Source organism: Sinocyclocheilus rhinocerous, unplaced genomic scaffold, assembly GCF_001515625.1.
Source record: "Sinocyclocheilus rhinocerous isolate Xijiao unplaced genomic scaffold, SAMN03320098_v1.1 scaffold3566, whole genome shotgun sequence".
Taxonomy (NCBI): domain Eukaryota; kingdom Metazoa; phylum Chordata; class Actinopteri; order Cypriniformes; family Cyprinidae; genus Sinocyclocheilus; species Sinocyclocheilus rhinocerous.
This window is the reverse complement of record NW_015665811.1, coordinates 95,449-101,498: the sequence shown is the minus strand read 5'-3', so window position 1 is coordinate 101,498 and position 6,050 is coordinate 95,449.

Below are 6,050 nucleotides of genomic sequence, written 5' to 3'. Positions count from 1 at the left end.
ATATATATATATATATATATATATATATATATATATATATTAATACAACTATGTATATTGAACTACACAACTAGCCCCAGTTTCCCGTATATATACACTGCCATTCAAAAGTTTGGCATCAGTAAGATTGTAATGTTTTTTTGTTTTGTTTGTTTTTTTAAGAAGTCTCTTCTGATCATCCAGGCTGCATATATTTGATCAGAAATACAGAAGAAATAAAAAACATTATTTTAAATGGTAATAATATTTTACAATATTACTGATTTTTTTCTGTATTTTTGGTCAAATAAATGCAGCCATGATGAACAGAAGAGACTTCTATAAATCATTAATAAACTTACTGATCCCAAACTTTTGAACAGCAAAAGGTGGTTGATGTCTTATGAAGTTGAATGGGTAAAAATCCGCTCTTATTATCTTACTTTTGTTCCAGTGAATTTGTTTCGATCACATAAATAACCATCAACTATTCCCCAGAGTAAATTCAGCATGAGGAAGAGGAAATGAGAAAGTGTGTGTATGTGATCACTCATGCATGGATGCTGAACTATATCACTGCTGATAATACACCATCTTGAGTTTACATTAAAACGCAAAATCAGAATCAGAATTTGTGAAAACAGGAACCTGTCACCTGATAAATTTAAACTGCATTTAAAATGAACTGCAGTTATTGTAAATGATGATATAGCTTCAACCTGAGTCAAAGCAGTAGAAGCAGAACAGCATCATAGGATTTCTTTCCTGATATTTAAAAGTGTGTCATTGCAGTAGAGAACGATGATGTATCTCTACGGTTTGTCATCAGCAGGGACTAGATCCTCTATCCAGGGGTCTCCCTGTTTCTCTGCTTTCACTCTCAGCCATCTTAGTCAGTGCGTAGTACATCTCAAGCCAGATGTCCAGGCATAAGAATGATGTCATTGTCTCCTACTTCCTCATTATTTCTAGTCATTTGAATAGTAATACAATAACACTTCAGTTACAACTATTAACTAATATGTCAACATTATTAACTAATCGGTATGTAGGACTACATGGAGGAAAGAAAAATCAAGAGTGAGATTTGTTTAATATCTCAACTATTTCTCCTAGACAGAAATGAGGTTACTTTAACATCAACTGGAGACTTTTTCTTGAGTCTCCTGCTTCTCACACTTGTCTCCTGAGACAAAATGATTACACTCTCACAATGTTTTCCTTTAAAGTTTTAGAAGAGATCTCATTATCATCATCACACACTGTGCTCAGATTTTTACAGGCTACAGACACTGCATCTCTCACATTTGTCTCTTTTAAAGCTTTAGAAGAGATCTCAACAACATCACACGTTGTACTTAGATCTTTCTCCTTAGCTAGAGACACTGGTGGTCTCAAATTTGTCTACTTCAGTTTCAAACAAGATCTCAGCAACATCAAACACTGTGCTCAGATCTTTCTCCTAAACTAAAGACTCCGGTGGTTTCACATTTGTCTACTCTAAAGTTTAGAAGAGATCTCACCAACATCACACACTGTGCTCAGATTTGTCTCCTAAACTAAAGACTCTGGATCTCTCACATAAGGTTTAGAAGAGATCTCAACAACATCACATTCTGTGCTCAGATTTATTGGTTACACTTTATTTCGATAATCCACTTTAGACATTCTGTAACTGTAAGTAACTTTGCAACTACATGTCAAGTTATATATCAACTACAAGTTACTTATAGTCTGTAGAACGTCTGTTGAGCGACCATCAAAATAAAGTGTTAGTAGATATTAAGCAGACAGTTTACTAATACTCAGGCATGTGATCGGCCAAGGACAAAAAAGAAGGAAACCACCCAACCCACAAAAAAATAAATAAAAAAAAATACATTAACAATAAAGATCATTTACCCAAAAGTAACATCACAAATACAACACTACAAATATTCTCTAATTAATAATAATAATTAAGACAAATTAATTGTAAGCCATAACTCGGCATGGAGGAGGCTAAATCCTATAAGCAACTATTTTCTTGAAATAAATATTTCACATTGATGTATTTAATATTTCTGTAATTACTCAATTCGGATAGGCAAATTTAGTTATTTAGCAGTTTAATGTTTAATAAAATAGTTTAACACTTTGAGCAAAGCTATCTTAGGCTGACGTTAAATATCATTAACAAATGGCATTCCTTCACTACTTTGCATCAGCAATAATTTATTTCAGCAATAATTTTCACATGTATAAACTTAAGAATATAGTGAGCTCAGGAGAGCTCCACACAAAGCCGCTAGATGGCGCCTCTAAATCAAGCAATGCTGTCGGCATTAATCCGCATGTAATAATAACAGTAATTATGAACGCAGCATTTGCAATTTTAGTACATTTAAGTAGACACTTTATTACAGCATTACTTATAAACAAGTAAAACAATTGTACTGCTTTAAGCCATTAAATCTTGGTCTTAAAAAGAATGAAATTTTGCGATTTCAGTCATCCCGAATGAGGCAATTGTTCGGTTGGATGACGACGACGATGGTGCGCCCCATGCGCAATTTTATAATTTTTTTTTTTTGCCTGATGCGCAATCCCGCGCATAATTCAAACAGAATGACGATGACGGCACGTGAGATACCAACATCCCCCCCCCCCACCCGGATCTACATGAATCACATGGGTCGTCCCTCAGAGGTCGGAAAATACAGAAATCCGTAAAAATCACATCCCTGAATACTCTAATGACTGCTAGTTGACATGTAGTTCCAAAGTTATTTATAGGTAGTTGGATGTCTAAAGTGGACTATCAAAATAAAGTGTTACCAATTTATCTCCTTAGCTAGAGACATTGGATTTGTCACATTTGTCTCCTTTAAAGCATTAGAAGAGATCTCAACAACATCACAAGTCATCGCACCAAAAGATAAACTGCAGTGCTTTACAACTATAGGACAGGAAGAGCTAAATAAACTTATCACTGCATCTAAACCAACAACATGCCTGTTAGATCCTGTACCCACTAAATTACTGAAAGAGTTGTTACCTGTAGCAGAAGAACCGTTTCTCAATATTATTAACTCGTCGTTATCTTTAGGTCACATCACAAACCTATTCAAGCTGGAGGTTATTAAGCCTCTTATTAAGAAACCACAACTAGAACCTAGTGAACTGGCAAATTACAGACCCATATCAAATCTTCCTTTTATGTCTAAAATTTTAGAAAAAGTTGTGTCTGCTCAATTGCGCTCCTTCCTGCAAAAAAATGATCTCTATGAAGAATTTCAGTCAGGTTTCAGACCCCACCATAGCACAGAAACTGCACTTGTTAAAATTACAAATGACTTGCTTCTTGCGTCAGACCAAGGCTGTATCTCATTGCTAGTTTTACTTGATCTTAGTGCTGCGTTCGACACTATAGATCATGACATACTCATAGATCGATTACAAAACTATACAGGTATTCAAGGACAGGCTTTAAGATGGTTTAGATCCTACCTGTCCGATCGCTACCACCTTGTTCATTTAAATGGGGAGTCATCTCAATTATCACCAGTAAAATATGGAGTGCCACAAGGATCTGTCCTAGGTCCTCTGCTATTTTCGATATACATGTTGCCCCTTGGTAATATTATTAGAAAATACGGGATTAGCTTCCACTGTTATGCAGATGATACTCAACTATATATCTCAACAAGACCAGATGAAACTTCTAAATTATCTAAGCTAACAGAATGTGTTAAAAATGTAAAAGATTGGATGACCAATAATTTTCTCCTATTAAACTCGGATAAGACAGAGATATTACTTATTGGACCAAAAGACAGTACACAGAATCTCGTGGATTACAATTTGCAACTAGACGAATGTACGGTTACTTCCTCTACAGTCAAAAATCTGGGTGTTATATTAGATAGCAACTTGTCTTTTGAAAATCATATTTCCCATGTTACAAAAACAGCATTCTTCCATCTTAGAAACATTGCCAAACTACGAAATATGTTACCTGTTTCTGATGCAGAAAAGCTAGTTCATGCATTCATGACCTCTAGACTGGACTATTGTAATGCACTGCTAGGTGGTTGTCCTGCATCTTCAATAAACAAGCTACAGGTAGTCCAAAATGCAGCGGCTAGAGTCCTTACCAGGTCAAGAAAATATGATCATATTACCCCAATTTTACAGTCTCTGCACTGGCTACCTATTAAGTTCCGTATCAGTTACAAAATATTATTACTTGCCTATAAGGCCCTTAATGGGCTAGCTCCTGCGTACCTAACTAGTCTTCTACCACGCTACAATCCATCACGCTCCCTAAGGTCGCAAAACTCTGGACTTTTGGTAGTACCTAGGATAGCAAAGTCCACTAAAGGAGGTAGAGCTTTTTCGCATTTGGCTCCCAAACTCTGGAATAGCCTTCCTGATAACGTTCGGGGTTCAGACACACTCTCTCTGTTTAAATCTAGATTAAAGACACATCTCTTTGGCCAAGCATTCAAATAATGCATATCATAATCTTGTACTGCAGTTATATCTGATCAAATGCACATTATTATTCTTTAGTTTGGGCTAAACAAATCAATTTTGCTTGGTTGGAACAGCAGCTACGCTAATTATGTCCCTATTTGTTTCTCTGTTTTTGCCACAGGATTGACATCCCGTGGTAACTAGGATTTACACAAGCTTCAGTCTGGATCCAGAACACCTGAGAAGAGATGATGCCAACCCCTCAGAGGACCTCAGATGATGCCAACCCTGAAACAACCCACCAGATCCAGTCTGTATCCAGATCAGATGGTCACTGCAGTCACCCGGATCCAGTACGTATTCAGACCAGATGGTGGATCAGCACCTAGAGAGGACCTCTACAGCCCTGAAAGACAGCGGAGACCAGGACAACTAGATGAACACCAGATACAGATGTTATTCCCCTGTAAAGACCTTGTCTCAGACGACCACCGGGACAAGACCACAGGAACCAGATGAGTCTTCTGCACAATGTGACTTTGCTGCAGCCTGAAATTGAACTGCTGGTTTGGTCTGGCCAGAGGAGAACTGGCCCCCCGACTGAGCCTGGTTTCTCCCAAGGTTTTTTCTCCATTCTGTCACCGATGGAGTTTTGGTTCCTTGCCGCTGTCGCCTCTGGCTTGCTTAGTTGGGGACACTTCATTTCCAGCGATATTGTTGACTTGATTGCAAATGATTGCAAAGATACTATTTAAACTGAACTGAGCTGAATGAAGACATCACTGAATTCAATGATGAACTGTCTTTAACTGGAAAATTAGTGTTTACTATTGTCATTTTGCATTATTGACACACTATTTTCCTAATTAATGCTGTTCAGTTGCTTTGACACAATCTGTATTGTTAAAAGCGCTATATAAATAAAGGTGACTTGACTTGACTTGACCATGTCAAAATTTTGATGCATTTTTATTATTTTTGGTTGCAGTCCCCTGCTTATTTCGGACCTGATTCTGATCATTCAAATTGAGTAGCCCTTTTCCAGTTAATTTGGCTACAAAGAAACAGCAGCACACGTTTACCTGAACCTCTCGCTCACATTCATCTTTTCATGCTTGCTCTGTTGACTTACAGCATGAAAAACAGTGTGAAACTTCACTTGTGCTCAGTGTAGGCCTAGATGCATTTTTTGAGAGCTGTATGTTTTATTGTGATTATTATAGAACTATTCATGAGATTCGATCGGGTCACTCGCTCCGGTGCACCTAAATGTTTTTTTCAGTCGCATAACGTAATTTTAAATCACAAATGTGAATGAAATGGTTGCAGTGTAGAGCCCTATCAATTCTAAATAATTATTAAAATACACATCACATATTTAAACAAATACCTGGTATTTAGGTTACATTTATTACTTAAACTATTATCTCTTTAATTAAACATATTAGATTTAAGGCCATCATAAACATGGCATGGCATCTGGCAGAAATGATGACAACTGGCATTTCATATAGGCTGGGCATGTATAAAATGTATATCAACTTACCTTATTTGCCTGTTTAAAAATACAAGGTAATACATTTTTGTTTCGCTGGCTTCATCTACAAGACTAC